The 19,253-nt window shown below is 33.1% G+C and overlaps 1 protein-coding gene across 1 annotated transcript in view; it reads right to left on the reverse strand.

The window, feature by feature from the left end:
- The window catches only part of LOC127878969 (cAMP-dependent protein kinase type II regulatory subunit-like), an 84,530-nt gene that overhangs the window by 57,555 nt on the left and 7,722 nt on the right, over nucleotides 1-19,253 (reverse strand). The window contains exon 2 of the mRNA XM_052425535.1: nucleotides 10,690-10,763. The gene's annotated coding sequence lies outside the window, so the exon portion shown is untranslated. The remainder of the gene's footprint in view (nucleotides 1-10,689; nucleotides 10,764-19,253) is intronic.

Raw genomic sequence — 19,253 nt, forward strand, 5'->3', positions numbered from 1 at the left:
AATGCGATGATCAGGTTAGGTGTTAACGTTTTTCATAAATACTTTTCCCAGTATACATCAACGGGCTTTTTGGTCACTGTCCATTCATTTCCCCCGAAATGTACGTCATATGACAGATGATTACATTAAAATTTAATTATATATGTAATATATTTTTTCGGACACACAATTACATTAACATGGCACGTTTCATTAAAAGATAAATGCTGGAGAAAAAAGATATGATCATATATTTATTTTAGGCATTTATAAGACGAATCAAAGTGCATTTCCACATAATTCTAAGGTGATATGTGAGTTCATTTACAATGGTATAATGTATGTCGTCTGGTTACTTTGTTTTGCCGGTTTTTGAGGAGATTCGGTATGCCCCACGAGACCTCAAAAAACGTAATGAGAAATGACGAGCTGATACTGCGACAGTGGTTATCACATTTGGCATTGTCTTTGGACATGAGCCGTGCTCTGTGAAAAAAGGGTTTAATGCATGCGCGTTAAGTGCCGTCCCATGTTAGCCTGTGCAGTCTGACAATTGGTATTACAGGTGCCGTGATTCATCTGATGGCTGGCTTTAAAATGCGCTTGAGTCTAGAATTGCCTTAACAATGAATGAACAAATTTTGTAGTTAGCATCAGCTAACGTTTTGTGCGCATAACATAAAATGAAATAATCGTATGCCACACCTGTCATGTTTATCAAACTTAAATCGTCCTGGTAAACTGAAAATGATAGAAGTAATACATTCAGCTCGTCTTATCCACAATGAAAATCGATTTATACAAAAACACTACCTATAGATGTAATATGATATGGGAAAGAACGGTTACAACAACACGTACGCTATACTTTTTCCTGGTTACTCGCAAATTTACTTTTCGCACTGCTTTGCAATGGCTAAAATTATTTGGAAATCGATCTTGTTATGAACGTAGGCATAAAGGGGCCATAAAGGGGTCATGGCAATATATTTTTTTAGAGGTATGTATTATGTGCAAATGCGATAGATATTACACGCGAATGCTACAGCTATGACCTGAAAGGTATTACTTATAGCATGCGCACGTAAGATCTAGAGGGTGTACATATTTAAAGTTATATAACAGCTAATGTAAAAAACGTTTAAAAAAATCAAAGATACATTGAAAAAACAATGTACTAAAGCATTACCAAATACTACGCATTTAGGGTTAAAAAAGAACAAAGGCATCGACCGGATGAGCGTTTAAAATATAATGATAGAATAATTAACAGCACAGTGCGAGTGACTTCAACAATTTCATATGGACAAGACACACATCGAACCATAAATTTGTACAAGCATGTCCTAAATTCTTATTCGCAATAGTACCTTCCATTACACGACATATGCTACTAATTGTTTTATTATTATTAGTGGTTCAATAGACATTAAATTAAATAAAGTGTAACGAATTGTTATAAGCATCAGGATCAACATTTATAACACGTATTATTACATAAAATCCATTTACACTGATCGATTTTTTTAATAGTTTGTGACTATAGACTTTTACAGTTAAAAGGTTCATTCCGCAAGTTTATTGCGATTTGTTTTCAAAATGCTTTTCCTTTTTTTCAACGAATACAATATAAATAAATACCTAAAAATGTTCGACATGGTTCGACATTTCCAAGAACTTATTGACGAGACACTGTACACGCAATGCGCAATATATATGCAAATGAGGTTTAATTACGGAGTGCTACGTTGTATCTCGATCATAAAACTTAATAATTATGGTGAAATGACAACGTAAGAATCGTCAATCGCCCACTTATACAATAGTTAATCGTATAGGCTTGTCAAATGAGTATGCTGACCAAACATAATGGTGCATTAACCGGGAAGCACTCCAAAACCCTCAAAGTTGCATACAGAACGCTTGCTAGATCGGTTACTGCGGGATATAACGTGATTGTAAACAGTAATCGGGCTGACATAATTTCTGCACACACGCTCCCTTGAGGACCAAACAATTACTAGGTATTCTCGTACTTCAATAAACTTTACGGACAGAGCACGCTCTTAGTAATATGTAGTTCATCAAAACGTAACGTGTTTCTGTAAAGTCTTGAGTTTTGGTCAAGATCGTTTTGTTATGGAACAAACGCAACAGTTCAACACAGATACGATAACAGTTGCATTGTGTAGACAATTTTGCGTCACGATTCAGATTTTTGATTTAGTCCTTACGGCGTGAAACACCTGCTACACTGCGTCTCGGTCCTGTCTTATGACTTAACAGTGTATCGAACATTTAAACCTTTAAGTTTCGTCTTATATAGTACCGCTAGACCATGGATATGTTCTATGTAAATTAAGTTTACATAACTTAATAAACGTCTTAATGTGAAAGATGATTACAACGAAAATGAATAAACGGCAACAAAACGGTAAGTGACTTACCTTCATTGAAACCGAAACGTTTACAAAGAGACGCTCGTGAAACGAGTTCAACGCATCAGCATGTGAACGCTTAAAGCTTTTTGAATACATAGAATGTTACACAACGATTAAACTTGAACGTCACCTGTTGTATTCTAACAGTTAACAAAATATTGATTTCCAATAAAAACGTGCTACTGGAAAAAAGTATAAATGCATCAAGTACAGTTTACGTTCTTGTCTATATAAATATATATTCGATCTACTACGCAATTTAATCTTTCCATAGCAATGATGAACTACACATGAAGCTACATTAAATGCTACTTGTTCGTTTGAAATAAATATTTTGTCTTGATCCAGACTGAACCCCGTACGAAACAAAATTACCAATAATAATTATGTTAATTCTGTTCAATTGACAGTACCTTTTACATTATTGTGGTAGTTTATTTCTTATGATGCCTACGCAATTGCATTCCAAGCTGAATAATTCGTATATTCGTATTATGTTTGTGACAGTATTCCCGTAATAAATTGGATTACGCCTCAATAAATTATTATTTAGAGATAACTTAATTATAAACTTTGTTTGTAATTTTATGTATACATAATAAAAGACTCCCTGAATATACTATGTCCTCGTTTGAGTGAAACTATGAATTGTCCATTGGACGATTACTTGTGTATTGTGCGAAACTAATGTTTGGTCATTGTACACACAATACTGTCGATAATGGTATGGCCTTATTATAAATTATTGATTCATTTCCCCAGATGACTTCCTGATGTAATATCAACCCGATAGGGCTAATATCATTTATGAATTACACTCTTTGGTTGATAACCTGAACTTTTCCTGTTCTTACATATTACTGCCTATGGTATCTAAGACGTCGCGTTTTGCAGTCAAAAAGTAAGTCCATACACGCTAGACAACCGTGCAGATAGGTCACAATTTCTTATTGTTGCGGGCGAGGCCCGTTTAGGTTATTACATGTTTCGTGTTTATTATAATATTTATTGAACTTGAAGAGCGTTTATGTGGAAGATTAATCAGCAACAATCAATCTCAATGAACATTTGTATGATATTATTTCACCGACTTTGCGAAATACTACAGAAATCAACGCTCCCAATCCAGTCTGATATAGCTGAGGCAAAGTCTATGGAATCATACCGCATACAACAAACAACAAAATAAATTTAAATGTATTGAAGGCGGTGACTTTATACCTTCTACTGCCATCCACATTAACTGATATGCGAGACTTTCACCACATGCAACAAAGCACATACTATGATAAATAAGACACATGTTTATGCATGCGCAAGGTAAGCGGTCAATTTGAAAGAAACTCAACATAGTAAAATAATTAAAATGATATATTGACATGGCGTGACGAATCATCGTTTTTTTACATATATGTTATAGAAATGTATTTTACTAATTTGTATGGTCGCTTACCGATTTCGAAACTAATGTTAATACATTGCGCTTTGTACAGTTTGATTCTGTAGCTCGATTAAAACAAACGTGTCATGTGGGAATTTGAAGACTTGCGTTCGGTTTGCTGACATTAGTTCTATATAGCACACTATAGTAATTGAAAAGCCAGTATTCCAATATAAAGACAACTAATAAAACAATACACATGACCAATATATGCTTCTAACTGATAATACATACAATACAATACGTTGCTTGAAAACATTCCTATCTTTAACATAAACAATATTTTCAGCTCGTTTTCATTGAAAGTACTAACAACGATAATTGCTTGCGATGCGACGGGATACTATGTTATTAAATTAATTACACATAACACTAGTGCACATCGATACAGATTAACAACAAAAGAATATCTATTAAAACGATCAGCATAAAAAGATTGCTTCACTTCAAATACTTACGAGGGCGAACTCAGATTGTATTTTCAGCCATAACAATTCTTAAACAAGACACGACGGGATTACATTATTTGTATGAACCAAGTGTTTTACTAAAATGTTTTTAGTAACAACGTAGAAGGACATTGTAAGTAAGGAAGCAAAACATCACTAAAGACGTACACACGTGCTTTAAATACTGCTTCGTTTGGTTAATAAACATTATTTAAATTTGATACAATTTAGAACGTTAAAAACGCCAAGCGATGAATTAATTTGGCAGGATTGTATTCTTTGCGATAAATTTTGTGACAAAACTAACTCACGTATATCAAATATTGCTGTTAACCCGTAAATAGTATATGAATTATGTTAATAGTGGTTACTCTGTTTGCTTTTTCTAACTCTCTAAAAGATGCTTTCAATTTATATACATTGTTGTCAACGCGTAATCAAGCATTTGCTTTTGGAAGAAATTGTTTGCAACGAGTTGCAGGCACTTTTGAAATCAATGTTCACAAAACGGCTGAATAATGGGCGCCATCTGATCTTGAAATTACTATTTTTTTAAACATAGTTTTGACAGTGTAACACATACTAAATACGACAATTTTATAAAAGTAAACTTCATATTGTCCTTATTTATAGACGTCAACATTTTTTTAATTTTTACGAAATGCTTACTTTAACTATACACATACTGATAAGTATCTGATGCATTAATTGCATTTGACCGCAGCACGGTGGTATAACACTAGCATAAATAATTATGCTACAGCGAGTATTTACGATTTGTATTTTAACATTTTATTTTCTCGATCTTAAAAAAGTACATAAATATGAAAAAGAATGAGAAAACACTTAATTAAATATAATAAACAATTTCATGAAAGTTGTTTTCTTTAATAAAATTAAAAAACGACCAATTCTATGCCGTTACTGACATGGTACTCGTATTTCTTTTACACCCACAACCATGTCAACATTTCGCTTAAACACATGTTCATATAATATTGGGTATTTCCCCAAAGTTTACATGTCATTTACTAATGAACGAGTGTTTATCTTAATAAAAGAACCTTATTATATTTAATGGGCGCACTTGTACCAGACGAATAATGCATCGAAAATGTATATATTTTGAAACATAAAAGCGACAAACCAAATACAATGCACATATAAAAGAGCATAGTTAATATATGTCATTAATGCATTCATCAGTATTACAACCAATCACATGGTGTTTACAAACAAATACTTTTTAATGTGATCATTTTTCATCAAATGACATGTTGTATGCGATGTTTTTATGAACGTTAACCTAATTCGCTCTAATTAAAAGCTAAACATCAGAACGGAAATTAAAATACAATTCATACATAACATGTCTAAGATAACTAGGCACAAATGGTTAATTGAATGCGTTTTTATTTCTAAGAAAAATTTGTTTATTCCATGTTCATTATTTTTTATCAGAAATAAATCAATTACAGATACATGTTTATACCTCAGGGACAGAAAACGGACTCTTTCATGAAGGTTATCTTTCAAGCATCACTCATTTTCACTTTATCTGTATGCGAAATTTCATTTGCGAGGAATGGTGTATCTGCAAAACAGCCTTCATAAATCATAAATTGTCAACGTTTCATTAACTGAACTTAATAATCTACGAGGGCAATCTAATGTTAAACAAATTTCAAAAATGTTGCTTGTATGGTCTCGAATTTAAGAAACAACACGAGTTAATGTAAAGTTTCAATATGCATTACACATACGTCGAGCTATAATAACGGTTTTGACACAGAGTGAACATTAAGGCGTTTATGAAAGTTACATCACTAATTCATGGTATTTCACGGTATTTATGTTGATTTTGTAGGCAATGATTGCTACAAAACATAATGTATGTTATTATATGAACGGTTGAGCAGCGACTGTAAAACTATACGATTTTCAATTGTAATTAAATAATTAAAGAATGCTACGAATGCCAGTGAATTATAAAACTATTGAATAATTGTGAATTATCTTAAACAAATTCATCCTTAAACTAAGCAGCATTTCCGAAATGTTCCATCCAGTAACTAACATTCAAACGAAACCAAACAATGTTTAGTTTCCAGTACAGCTTGCATCTAGCAATGTATGCGCCTTGCATAGTGTGCATCATTGTATCATACGATTATGCATCATTTGTATAAAAACCATATATATTTTTTAAAGACAAAAGACATTTCCTTCCCGCTGCACTAACCATCCAAATTGAGGCTTAAATATTTAACATATTTGTATTGTCTGTAAAAATGTATGTACACTTCAAACGTTGCTTCATCTTCAAAACATCCGTTGATCGATTGGAATGAATTTCATAGTTTATATTCGATAGGATGGCTTACAATTTCAGAATAAATGTTAAACTAGCGCTTTTTTGTATGGACACAAAGATCCACGTGTTATATCTGAAAAATTAAACCGAGTCATGGATTCATGTTCAAATTGGTTAGTTTACAATAAATTATCCCTACATTTAGGGAAGACTGAATGTACTGTATATGGACCAAAGAGAAAATTAAAACAACTGAAAGATTTTAAAATTAAATGCAATGGGCATACAATTGAACCCACAACTGCTGTCAAAAATCTTGGTGTTAGTATTGATAACACATTATCTGGTGAAAATAGCGTAAACAACATTGTTAGCAAATTAAATTCTCGTCTTTAATTTATGTATAGAAATGCAAAGTCTTTAGATACAAGGACTAGAAAATATTTATATTCTGCCAAGGTCAGTGTCACATTGCCTATACTTGTTCCTCTTGGTATCCAAGTTTAAATAAAGGTCTAAAAGAAACATTATAGATATGTCAAAATAAAATTGTCGGATTTATATATGGAATGGGTCCTAGAGAAAGTATTAACCAATGTTACCTGTCAGACATGTCATTGCTAAATGTTGAGAATAGAAATAAGCAATTAAGACTGAATCATGTATTTGAAATTGTTAAAGACAAGTGTCCATCATACTTGAAAGACAATTATGTATTTGTGAAAGATACCCATTCATATTCAACAAGGGCAAGCACATACCGTTTTAGAGTGCCCAAATGCCATGGAAAAGGAAATGATATCATTTACTACAGCGCAATTAGTGATTGGAATGCTTTGCCAGACACAATAAAGAAAATTGATAATAAACATAAGTTCAAATTAGCTGTTTAGAGCTGTAGTCATTATGTCAAATATATTATAGAAACATGATTGTAACAACTTACATGTATACTCAAATTATCATGGACTTATTGTTCATAGTGTGTATTATACTATAATAAGTATAAGCTAAACTGGACCCCATTGGAAATAAGCTTACGAGCTTTCATATGCAATCCTAGGTTTTTACACTTTAATGTATAAGTTATTTCATTTTGCATACTAAGTTCCTCTAAAGCCGTGAATTTGTTTCTATAATATATCAAATTACTAGTATTTGCTGAAAATATGTGATAACAAATATATGTGACATGTTTAACTGTGATAATCAAGCAATATTATATATACCATTAGAGTATCATTAAATCATATTTTATGTATGAGGCAGTTGCTGATCTGTTCCCTTTAAATCTGTGGTGATACGCTTTCTGAAGACTTTTTTTTGTCTTATCGCACTTATGCGTTCATTTTCATTGTTCAATCTAATTTCAGTTTATGTATATGACAGCTTTTATACCATAGGTTTAGATCAGCAGCAATCTCACAAATACTTTTTATTTCACAAATACTTTTAGTTAAAATTGTTATGTAAGTTTGAATGATAACTTGTATATTGTGTGTTTAAAACCTGATTAAAAATTAATCAATTAATCGAAAGGTACATATATTTGATCAATAATCGATTTTTAATTTAATATAGTCCAAATCTCATTACAATGCAAAATATGAATTCGAGCGTCGGGATATTCAATTATTGATTGACAGGATAAATAACATATGTATAATAGAATAGAATTGATAAAGTGTTTACATTGAAGATAGGCAATCAATAAATGTTCCATGCAGTGAAATTTTAATATGAACAAAAAAACACATCGATCTACATGTGATTGTTTACTTTTGTCAACCAATCTATGTACAAACGCATACCATTTTTACAAAAGCCAATGAAAACAATAGCGAAACCAATGCATCAAATCGAAGATCCGACATCACTATTACGTCTGTATTTGCTTAAAAAGTTTGACATGATTAGGTGCATTAACGGTTGTAAGTGATTTGTTTCGCAAAGTGACAATTTAAAAAATATATTTGTCGTAGGTATGGACAATAATAATGACTTAGTCCTGGCTTAGAAAATGAGCAAAGCATATATCTGTTTTGAAGGATTTTCATCACCCATGCAAATCGGTAAAATAATACACTTTTGAATCGCTTTTCATTGATCAAGATGTTAACGGACGACTTATGACCCAGTGATCAGGGAAAAACTGTAAAGCGCCTTTAAACGCACATCTCGAGTATAAAAAAGGGCGCTGTATAAATGTGTAAAATGAATTTAAAAAAAAATAATATGAACAAAATGCTCATACGATTTAAAGAAAAACAGATAACATTTTGATGAATAAAAAAACAAACAATAACACGAATCAGTGCCATATGAACTAAATTAGTGTTTAAATACCACGACAAAGGGTGTGCTTTTTTTATTAGCTCACCTGATTGCTCATGTGAGTTTTTGTGATCGGTCTTTGTCCGTCGTCTGTCCGTCCGTCGTCCACATTTGGTTTGTTAAAACTCTAGAGGCCACAATTTTTGTTTGATCTTCATGAAACTTGGTCAGGAGATTTGCCCCAATGATACCTCGATCGAGTTCGAAAATGGGTCATGCTGGGTCAAAAACTAGGTCACCAGGTCAACATAAAGAAAAACTTTGTAAACACTGTAGAAGTCACATTGTATGCCCAATCTTCATGTAACTTTGTCAAAATGTTTGTCTTAATGATATGAAGGTTGAGTTCAAAAGTGGTTTTGGTCCGTTGAAAAACATGGCCGCCAGTGGGCGGGGCAGTTTTCCGAATTTGGCTATAGAGAAACCTTGTAAACACTCTAGAGGCCACATTTCTAGTCCGATCTTCATAAAACTTGGTCAGAAGATTTGTCCCAATGAAACCTCTATCGAGTTTGAAACTAGGTTATGCTGGGTCAAAGACTAGGTCACTAGGTCGAAAAACAACATTGTAAACACTGTAGAAGTCACATGTTATGCCCAATCTTCATGTAACTTTGTCAAAATGTTTTTCTTGATGACATGTTGGTTGAGTTCAAAAGTGATTTCGGTCCGTTGAAAAGCATGGCCGTCAGTGGGCGGGGCAGTATTCCTTATTTGGCTATAGAGAAACCTTGTAAACACTCTAGAGGCCACATTTCTAGGTCCAAAGCTTACAAAAACCTTGTAAACACATGTAGAATATTAGCATTACTTGCAAATATTTGCATTGCAAAAAACCCATGCAAATGGACAGTACTCAATCAGAATTAGTCATATGCTCACACTGCAAAAATAAAAAGAAGAGAACCAATCTTAAATGCTCTAGAAAACTGAATTTTCAACTACCGGTAAACAATGATCAAGGCCTTGTGAAAAAGGTGAGCGAACTTGGGCCATATTGGCCCTCTTGTTGTAAGATACTTATTCATTTACCAAAGACGGGTATACTGTTGGGAAACCCCATAATTATTGGCAGTATTATTCATACGTTGTCATGCATTGTCAAATTATTGACAATCTGTTCACTTGGATGCACTACTTTCATTGTATTTCATTGTATCAGTTGACAGAAATACTCTCAATTACATAATGTGAATTGCCTATTGCCTTTACCATGTTGAGTCTAAAACAAAGTATATCTGTTGATAATAATTGTTGATGATACATCGATGATGATTTTATATAACAACGAATATATCTGGAAAAATAGGTTGTCATGTGCGTGTCACTTTTCTACAGTATTGCTTGAACTTCTTATTTTATAGAACACACAAGTAATACAGGCTTTACAAAACCTTTTTGCGAAACATGAAGATTGGTGTTAACGACATGAACAACAATGCGCTTAAAGAAGTTTTCATATAAAACGCATCAATTACTACATGATATTTCAAATTAACGTAGTTAACTTTGCCGTAAACACACTTAATGGAAACGTTTTACAAGCCTATAACGAAAACAAAGAAATAATAACATCAGCATGTGTCTGTTTACTGTTGGTGAATCCGATACTTTAAATTATTGTATGCAATTCATCGTAAAAACAATCTGCAAAACGTAGAGTATTACATATAAATCAATGATACATACAATGTCCAAACACCAAATCATAATTAACAAGCAATCACTTACTATTTTCTTTTAGGCACGCATTTCAATATTTCACACGACCAGATCAATAAGCAAATATGTCCCATATTCCGCTCCTGCAATGATAATTAACAACACTTATTTTTACTGACTTTTTCTGTTGATGCCTTTCAATGAATTCAATACCAAGGTAAATGCATCTAATTTATATGTGTTTGTCTTGGCGAACGGGAAAATGAAAAAACAACAACATGCGTACAGATAATGGATATGCACATACAATGAGATTACTGACGTGCAATACGAACGGATAAATTAAACTCATTGTGCACTCATATTAGTTGTGCACTGTTTATATATTTGCATCAAACGGATGATCGTTGATTATCTACAAAACGTATTTAAAAGAATACGCATTCTCATCACATACTGACATTTGTCTACTTCGTAATAAGCTTGGCTTCAACTGATTAATTAATTCAATTACATTAATGAAAGCTGCTTAACATTCGGATATGATGCCTAATAAAGTCTCGTTTTAGGGATTTTATTAACGAATCAGAATGGCAAGTAGCCCCCTCGAAATATGTTATATAAATATAATTATTACATAAGCCCCCAGAGAACTTTGCCCTGGCGCGTATGCAAATGCAAAACTAGCATAATGGATCTGGCTGTCTGATCCATATACCAAGCCCCATGTTTGCGTGTTATCGAGAGAGTCTAAATTGACCAACGAATGCTTTAGACGAGTTAATAATGTTACAGATGTTCTCCACCAAAAAGCTAAAATAAATTACTTAATTATGTAGCCTTTTATACAAATTTTACTATCTATAGGGAATTTGCGCAGAACTTATCTTTGATGAAAAGCATACAGTAGAGTTATAAAAAATAAGCCGTTGACTGGTTATTCTGTTATAGTAACTCAGTATGCGTGTGCCATGTTTGAGTGTAATCTTACGGCTCTGAATTGACCAACGCTTCAGACGAGTTAATAATGATACAGATTTTCTCCTCTGCAAAGCTAAAATGCATAACTCACGTACATGTATGTATCATTAAATGCACATGTAACTATCGAAAGGATATTTTCGCAGAGCTTATATTTGATGATAACCATGCAAGGGAGTTGCAAAAATGAAGCAATTGTATTCTGTAATTTTGACTCATATGGATTTCATGCAAAAAATTGTTTAACATTTATTCTTTAAAACAAAACACTTAACCATGATTATTGCTTTGTGTAAATCGCTATATTCAAGTTTAACCAAAATACCATATTATCACGATGCCAATACGAGAATATCAAGGAAAAGTAGCATGCATTAATAACTTAAAGAGCCACATCGACTTCTGATAAGGTATGATATTCTTTAATATAAATACTATGTTATAGTGGTAAAATCGCTATCAATCTTTCAGGGACCTTTCATAGATTGCAGCTTTTTAAAAAGTGTGTCATTACATGCTTTGAATTGATCAATCTAAGCATGAGATCTAAAAAGCTAGAGTCAAAACAATTGGCCATCCGTGCTCATACAATGAGTGATGTATTTTATACTTTATTTAAGGAATCATCTTAGTATCACAAAATATAACGACAACAACACAACTCTCCAAATTATTCAATAGTTTTGCGTAGCAGCTCTTTAAAATTTAAAGGTTTTTAATTGTCAAAAGATGCATATAATGGAAATTTTAGAGCATGGTAAATGTTAGGTATTACTGTTTTCTTACAAATATCATAAATAGCACGAAAATTTGCGAATGTGAAACATTTTTTTTAATTTTGTCAATTTACCAAAACATGAAAAGGCCACTTCAAATTCCGCTCAATGCAAGCACACTATACATAACCAGTACCATCGTAAAATTTTACTAAACAAATGCGATTTTTTAGGAAAGGGTATGACTCCGACTGCATCGCAGAATCGCAAAGACAGGCTTGTGCAGTTGAACTATATTATGATTTAACAGTAAATTAATAGTATACCAGAGAAACGAGAAACATATGCAAAGCAGGAACATGCATTTTTATATACCTGTCAAAATGTATGATGATTAAATCAATTTCGTCAATTTTCCTCATTTAGGCCTCTTAATAAACATAGTCGCTTGTAAGGATGCTGTTTTTTTAGTATGTTCCAAGAGACGCGATCGCGATATTGCTTACATGCACTCGATACAAAATGAATTGATAACTCAGAGGGGGTAATCACGTGACAAACAAGATGGCGACGTCCATGCCGAGGCAGGTATTTTCCATCGTTTTATAGACTTTATTACTTGTATTATAATTTTTAATTCCGCTCACTTTTCAGCCATAATAGGAATATAGTTATTGGATTTTATTTCAAAGTAATATTGGCTATATATCTCGACTTTACTCGGTGCGAAATTTCTTAGCGAGATGACCTCATTAGGGCTACTTAGAAAATTTGCGGCGAGTAAAGTCGAGATATAAAGCGAATTCAAATAGGAAATAAACGCTTATCACCTTTTTACTGATATGGCTGGAAAGTAAGGGTCATTTAAAAAATAACCAGAAGTACTAAAGGGTATAAAACGGCGAAAAATAACTGTCTAAGTATGGACGTCGCCATCTTGACTATCACATGATTAACCCCTCTGTAACTGTTATTTAAGACTTTCACATTTTTAAATGTTTTAAAAGATGCAACAGTTTGTTTAATACAAAATAAATAAATGCATAGTCACAATATGTTTGTACAAGTTTTACTTAGCAGAAAACGTTGCTTAAAAGTTAACTAAGTTGCACAACAGTGCTTCAAATGGCAGACAATTCCCAGTGATATAGTTTGATTCATCAATTAAGTGCTATTATATATAATTTTAGTTTAGGCTTCCACTATCGATTTGAATTGCAAATAGCGCGATTCGTAGCCTTTAGCTATCAATTATGGTAATTACGTGAGGTGTTGTACAGTTAGATTAATGGAATTACAATTACCAAATAAGGAACCTCTTACATCAGTATTTTACTTGATTGATTTGAATTTCGCTAAAGCTTTCAAGAAACAGACGTTATAAATATATCGAAAGGCTGACGGATGCTGGTAATGCGGATACTTTGATAACAGATGACACTTCGATAACAGAGAACAACAAAAGCCACGCGCTAGAGGTAAGTTTTTCATTTGTGTTTAAAGTTTTATCCTAAAGATAAGTTTTTAGACAAGGCACATGCTCGAGTTTATAAATGGTGTATCCTTTTCTATTGGGAAGAAAAACTTCACGGAAGAATGGTAGATTTTCACCCCCAAAAAAATTTAAAATTTGGTCGGAAAACAGCATTCACTGGATAAACAATTAACATTTCAACAAAATAAACCTACTTTGAAATATTGCATGCATTTGTTCCATATTCCAGCATGTAGAGTAATAACTGTGCTTCAAATATTGAAATTTTGATAGTATTTAATAAAATATAAACAACGACATGGCATGTTTTAATAGGTGGCATTCATGAAGTTGCTGACACTTTAATTTCCGATAAAGGACACTTCGGATAACAGAGAGACTTTCAACAAATTGGGCAAAACTCTTCTACCTGAAATGCATGTTATGTATATTATGGTTATTATTACCAAACATTTGAAGTACGAATCAATATGCACAATCAAGCGACACATTGGGAATCTATGCATAACTTAATTACAAACACATGTTAAATATAACCAATGGCATTGTTCGTTTACAAAAATCACATTGCTATTAATTAAAAATATTAATATAATAATTTCCATTTTTAAATAAAATTTAATTTTATTTTTCAAGGAATACTGTATATTTCACGTGACTACCGGAAATTATTGACTACATAATGAATTTTTTAAGTGGCAAATTGAGATGAAAATACAACGGATCATGTGGATCAACTAGATCGTGTTTAATTTAACTTATAGCAGGGCTCTAAATAACGGGATCTTTAAGAGGCAAATACAGCTTTGTTCTTCATAAAATCCCATGTCGTTTGTGCTCATTAGAATCGCATCATCAAGACGATACTAATTCGTAGCCACATAATTAATAAGAGCATTGAACAATCTTGAGCTCTGCTCATAGGGAGCACTTACTTTTGCACAATGATAACGTAAGCTCGAAGTGCGATTCAACTGACCCTAAATCACTTTATTGGTTGAGGTAAAAGAATTTCGAACCGCTGCTGATATTTATCTTTAAGTGGCAGTTTAAGCAGAGTACGGCGGCATACATCGGACATAGTTATGACGTGCGCACGTCATAGAAATAGTTGAATATATAGAGAATACTAGGTTAGCGTTGAATACAGAGAAGTTTATGTTGCGAGGCTTAGAACGCCGGAAGCGCGAGCCTTGGCGAGCGCTTTCGGTGTTCGAGCCGAGCAACATAAACTTCTCTGTATTCAAAGCTAATCCTAGTATTCTATTTATCCCATTTGATTTTTTTCAACGTGACATTTAACATAAATAGATCTAATAACCTTTACAATAATTTTAATTCAGTCATAAAGGCGCTTAAAATCTAACAAATGTAACCATGCGTAGTGATATACATGTATTTGTTCTGGTACGCAAAATAGTCTTTAAAAAATTCACACACAAACTGTAAAACAAGTAAAAATATCACCATATGCCTACATTCAATTTTACGCAGTATGCGAATTTTAATACAATACGATCGCGAAAAGATGATTTTACTTTACTATAATTCATTTTATTTTCGAAAGAAAATGATCAAAATCCAATATGGCGGCGATTGCTCCTGACAAAATGCTGTCGATGTCAACATACATGTACACCATCGACGACCTAGTTCTGGCTACCATAACTTTAAATGTCGCTTTTTATGATTTTTGACTGGCGCGACTTTGTACAGGTCTGTCAATACTAAATAAACTGTACGCTGAAGTTTCTTTAGCTATCGACGACCTTGACAATTTTGACGAGTAAACAGACCATTGCAGCGACTGACACTTTATTTGACAAAATATACAGGGCAATACGTTTTCCGACTTCGTATGACGAATTTAAGGACGCGCAGAATGTGTCTTTTATATAATGTTATGGGTATGCCGTGTGTGATCCGATGCATCAATGGCGCCCATGTTAAAATAATTTCCCCGAAAACAGGGAACGACAAAAGTACAAACAAAAATCAAAACACGTAAGAACTAGTATCTTACCTTTAATTATCCTTTAAAATCCATCTAATAATCCATTTAACTCAATAATTGGCGATTTTGCATCTAGGGTCTTTAATAATTATTTTAGCATAGTTAAATAAAGACCCTTATGCGATTCTATCACTTTATTCAAATGAGTTTATGAACGCGATAAACTTTCTTCTTCGTCACACGCTACGTCATGTACATTACATTACTGCTGTTCAAATGAACCGGAGCAGTTTATCTAATAATAGCCGTTGGTAAACTCGGTTGCATTTGCAGTTTCTGCATACAAACATAATTATGTTTAAACTTGCACAATATTTTATTTATCTATGGCAATGCCCTTATTGTACGAAAAAATAATTTAATATACATGTATAAATACACAAAGAATGGAAAACATTCCAGTACACAACAGATAAATGAGTAGAAAATACCCGTGTACAAAATGGGACGTTCCCAATTCCAGTGTGGTGCTATTTTTACCATCTTATACTTCACACAGCTCTATGCCTAACGTGAATTAAATAGGAAAGCAAACATAGCAGATTATTCATGAACTGTTCGATATTTGTATGGCTTGTTGTACATTCTTAATATTTAAGTTAAATGACAAAAGTAGATCTATATGCTTTGGTTATAAACAATGCACATTACACGAAATAAGGAAAATGTGATCAATTGACAATTCAGATATGTCGACATACAGTACATGTAGAAAACATGTGAAATAAGTCGCGTTTATAATAAATCGTCAAAAAAATGGGGAAAATGACGCAATAAGTATGTCATTTTATGACGCCATCAATCAGCTGATTCATTATACGGATGGCGAAAAAATATGTCATATGACTAGATTTAAAGGTTGAAGGTCGTATAATTTTGAAGCTTAAGTGAAAAATCATTTAGTGGTAAAGTAATTATAAATAAAAAAATAATAAAACAAAAATCGTGTAATTTTATATTTTATTTCAACATTTCTTTTGATGAATATGTCATATATATATATTTCTGCAAAATATGCACATTTTCTTCTTATGGGTGACCTTAAAATTCGATCAATGAACCATACAATATCGACCTTATTTTAGCGCATATCGCATGACGTCATTTAAAAAGTAGTCCGTGCACGCGACAGGTATATTCCACAGTGTTGAATACAAGCAAGTATATTCCACAACGTGTTATACCGTCAATGTCGCGGTGAAAATGGGATAAAATATTTTCTATGTTATAGTATTTAACTATTTCTATGACGTGAGCACGTCAAGGCTATGACGTGCGCACGTATAACTATGACGTGCGCACGTCATATAGACTGTTAAATAAAATATGACCTATGTCCCCTTTATGCCACCGTAGCAGAGTGATGTTTCGTGACATATGATCTATTATATGAGTAAGTGACTATATTACCTTTATAAGGGCATAATTATACATGCTTTAGATCCACCGTTTCGCTACAAGGATCGTTAGTTAAGATTGTTTAAGCTCGTGTACTATGCGAAGATCCGGCCGTTGGGTCACTCGAAAATTGAAAATATATGGTCATATAGACGGTATTTATCAGACATATCGAATTAGTTTCACATTTGTTTTTTTTAATTTATACAAATTCCTAAGCATATTCACAAAGGGATAAGAATTTTTTTCGGTTATTCGTTTTTAATTTACTTCAGTACAAACATTTTTTACCCATTGCCTGCTTACTATAACAGTATTACACAGCGAATTCTGCATTTCTGATTCACTAAAAAGAGCGTGTTATATCTGGTAAAAAGTGTCGACAAATCGGGAATAGAAGTGACATTGTAATTGAGATGATCGATTAAAGAAGTGTCCATGAAAAGTTGGTATCCGACTCTTTAAACATTTGAATTTTCTCAAATACGTTAGTAAGCTAAAATGCAAACTGTTGTAACGTTTATGGATATTTTGAACTTTTCTTTCGAAAAGTAAGAACGTTCTTGGATTATTTCTAAGTATTTTATTTTGTTGAAATAAGTACTGATCATCCAATTCATGCTGGTTATCGATGGGATTGTATCGTTTTTTATTCAGTCCACCGTTTTTTCTGCGAATTTCGTTCTTCGCAATACGAAGCGCTGTACCATTAATCGACCAAACAATATCCCTTGTCTGAAAACCGAATGAACAGAACATACGTGCAAAAAAGCTGAAGAACTCTCCTCTCGCGCGTGACTTTTGTTGTTCTCTGTTATCGAAGTGCCATCCGTTATCAAAGTTTCCGTATACCCGGCTTGTGACGGTACATTTACAATGAAACTATATCTATATAAAAACGTTGAGGCGAATAGGTAGTAAAATATGGATGTTTATATTTTTATTAAACATGTGTCACCTAAGTATCGATTGTTCACTTTTGTATGCGTTCTTGTAGCATTTAATAGAAGGAAAATACAGTACGGGAAGCTCAAAAAGACACGGTATTGAAACAAAGAAATAAAAATAAAATTATCGTGCCCACTATGAAGTAATTTAAGCATTAAATGCTTTGAAACTACGACTTGCATTGATTCATATCTATACAATCATTTCGTATTTATAACGAATGAGCAAATTAAATGCGCACAAAGTGCAACTTCATCTGCACCAATCGGAGAGCAATCTTGTTATAAAATAAGGTAATTTATTTACGGCAATGAACCAAATGCCAAACAGTGACACACATAACAAATGCACTAGACAAACACACACGTACATTACCAACGCACAATCGCGTACAGTCAGTGCAAAAGCACTTGGGGTTTTATCTTTTTCTTAGCTCAAACGACACTTTTTACACAAACTTAGTTATTGAGAACGTAAGGTATATACCATTTTAACATCATTGCATCACCATTCAACTAACAAACTAAATAGCATTATAAGAAAATAATTTCAAAACATTCAACTAATCTATAGTTATTGACAGAAAAGTCTACACAATATTCCAGTAGTTACGAAGAAACGACGTGACTCAAACACAAAACACTCTCCGTCGGATAGGATATTGTACGAAAGTTAAAAATATTTCATGCAGCTAAAAGCGCAAATTCGTCAGAATATTCACTTACACAATGAAAATGTAAATTTAATTGGAAATAGGATATTGTATACATAAACAGGTATAAAGATATATGATAGACCGATAGATGTATTGATAATGGATGGACAGAAGGATAGATGAATTGGTGGATGGATAGATGGATGGATGGATGGATGGATGGATGGATGGATGGATGGATGGATGGATGGATGGATGGATGGATGGATGGATGGATGGATGGAAGGATGGATGGATGGATGGATGGATGGATGGATGGATGGATGGATGGATGGATGGATGGATGGATGGATGGGTGGGTGAATGCACGGATGGATAAATGGATCGATGGATAGATGCACAGATGAATGGATCGATGAGTGGATG

Source organism: Dreissena polymorpha, chromosome 4, assembly GCF_020536995.1.
Source record: "Dreissena polymorpha isolate Duluth1 chromosome 4, UMN_Dpol_1.0, whole genome shotgun sequence".
Taxonomy (NCBI): domain Eukaryota; kingdom Metazoa; phylum Mollusca; class Bivalvia; order Myida; family Dreissenidae; genus Dreissena; species Dreissena polymorpha.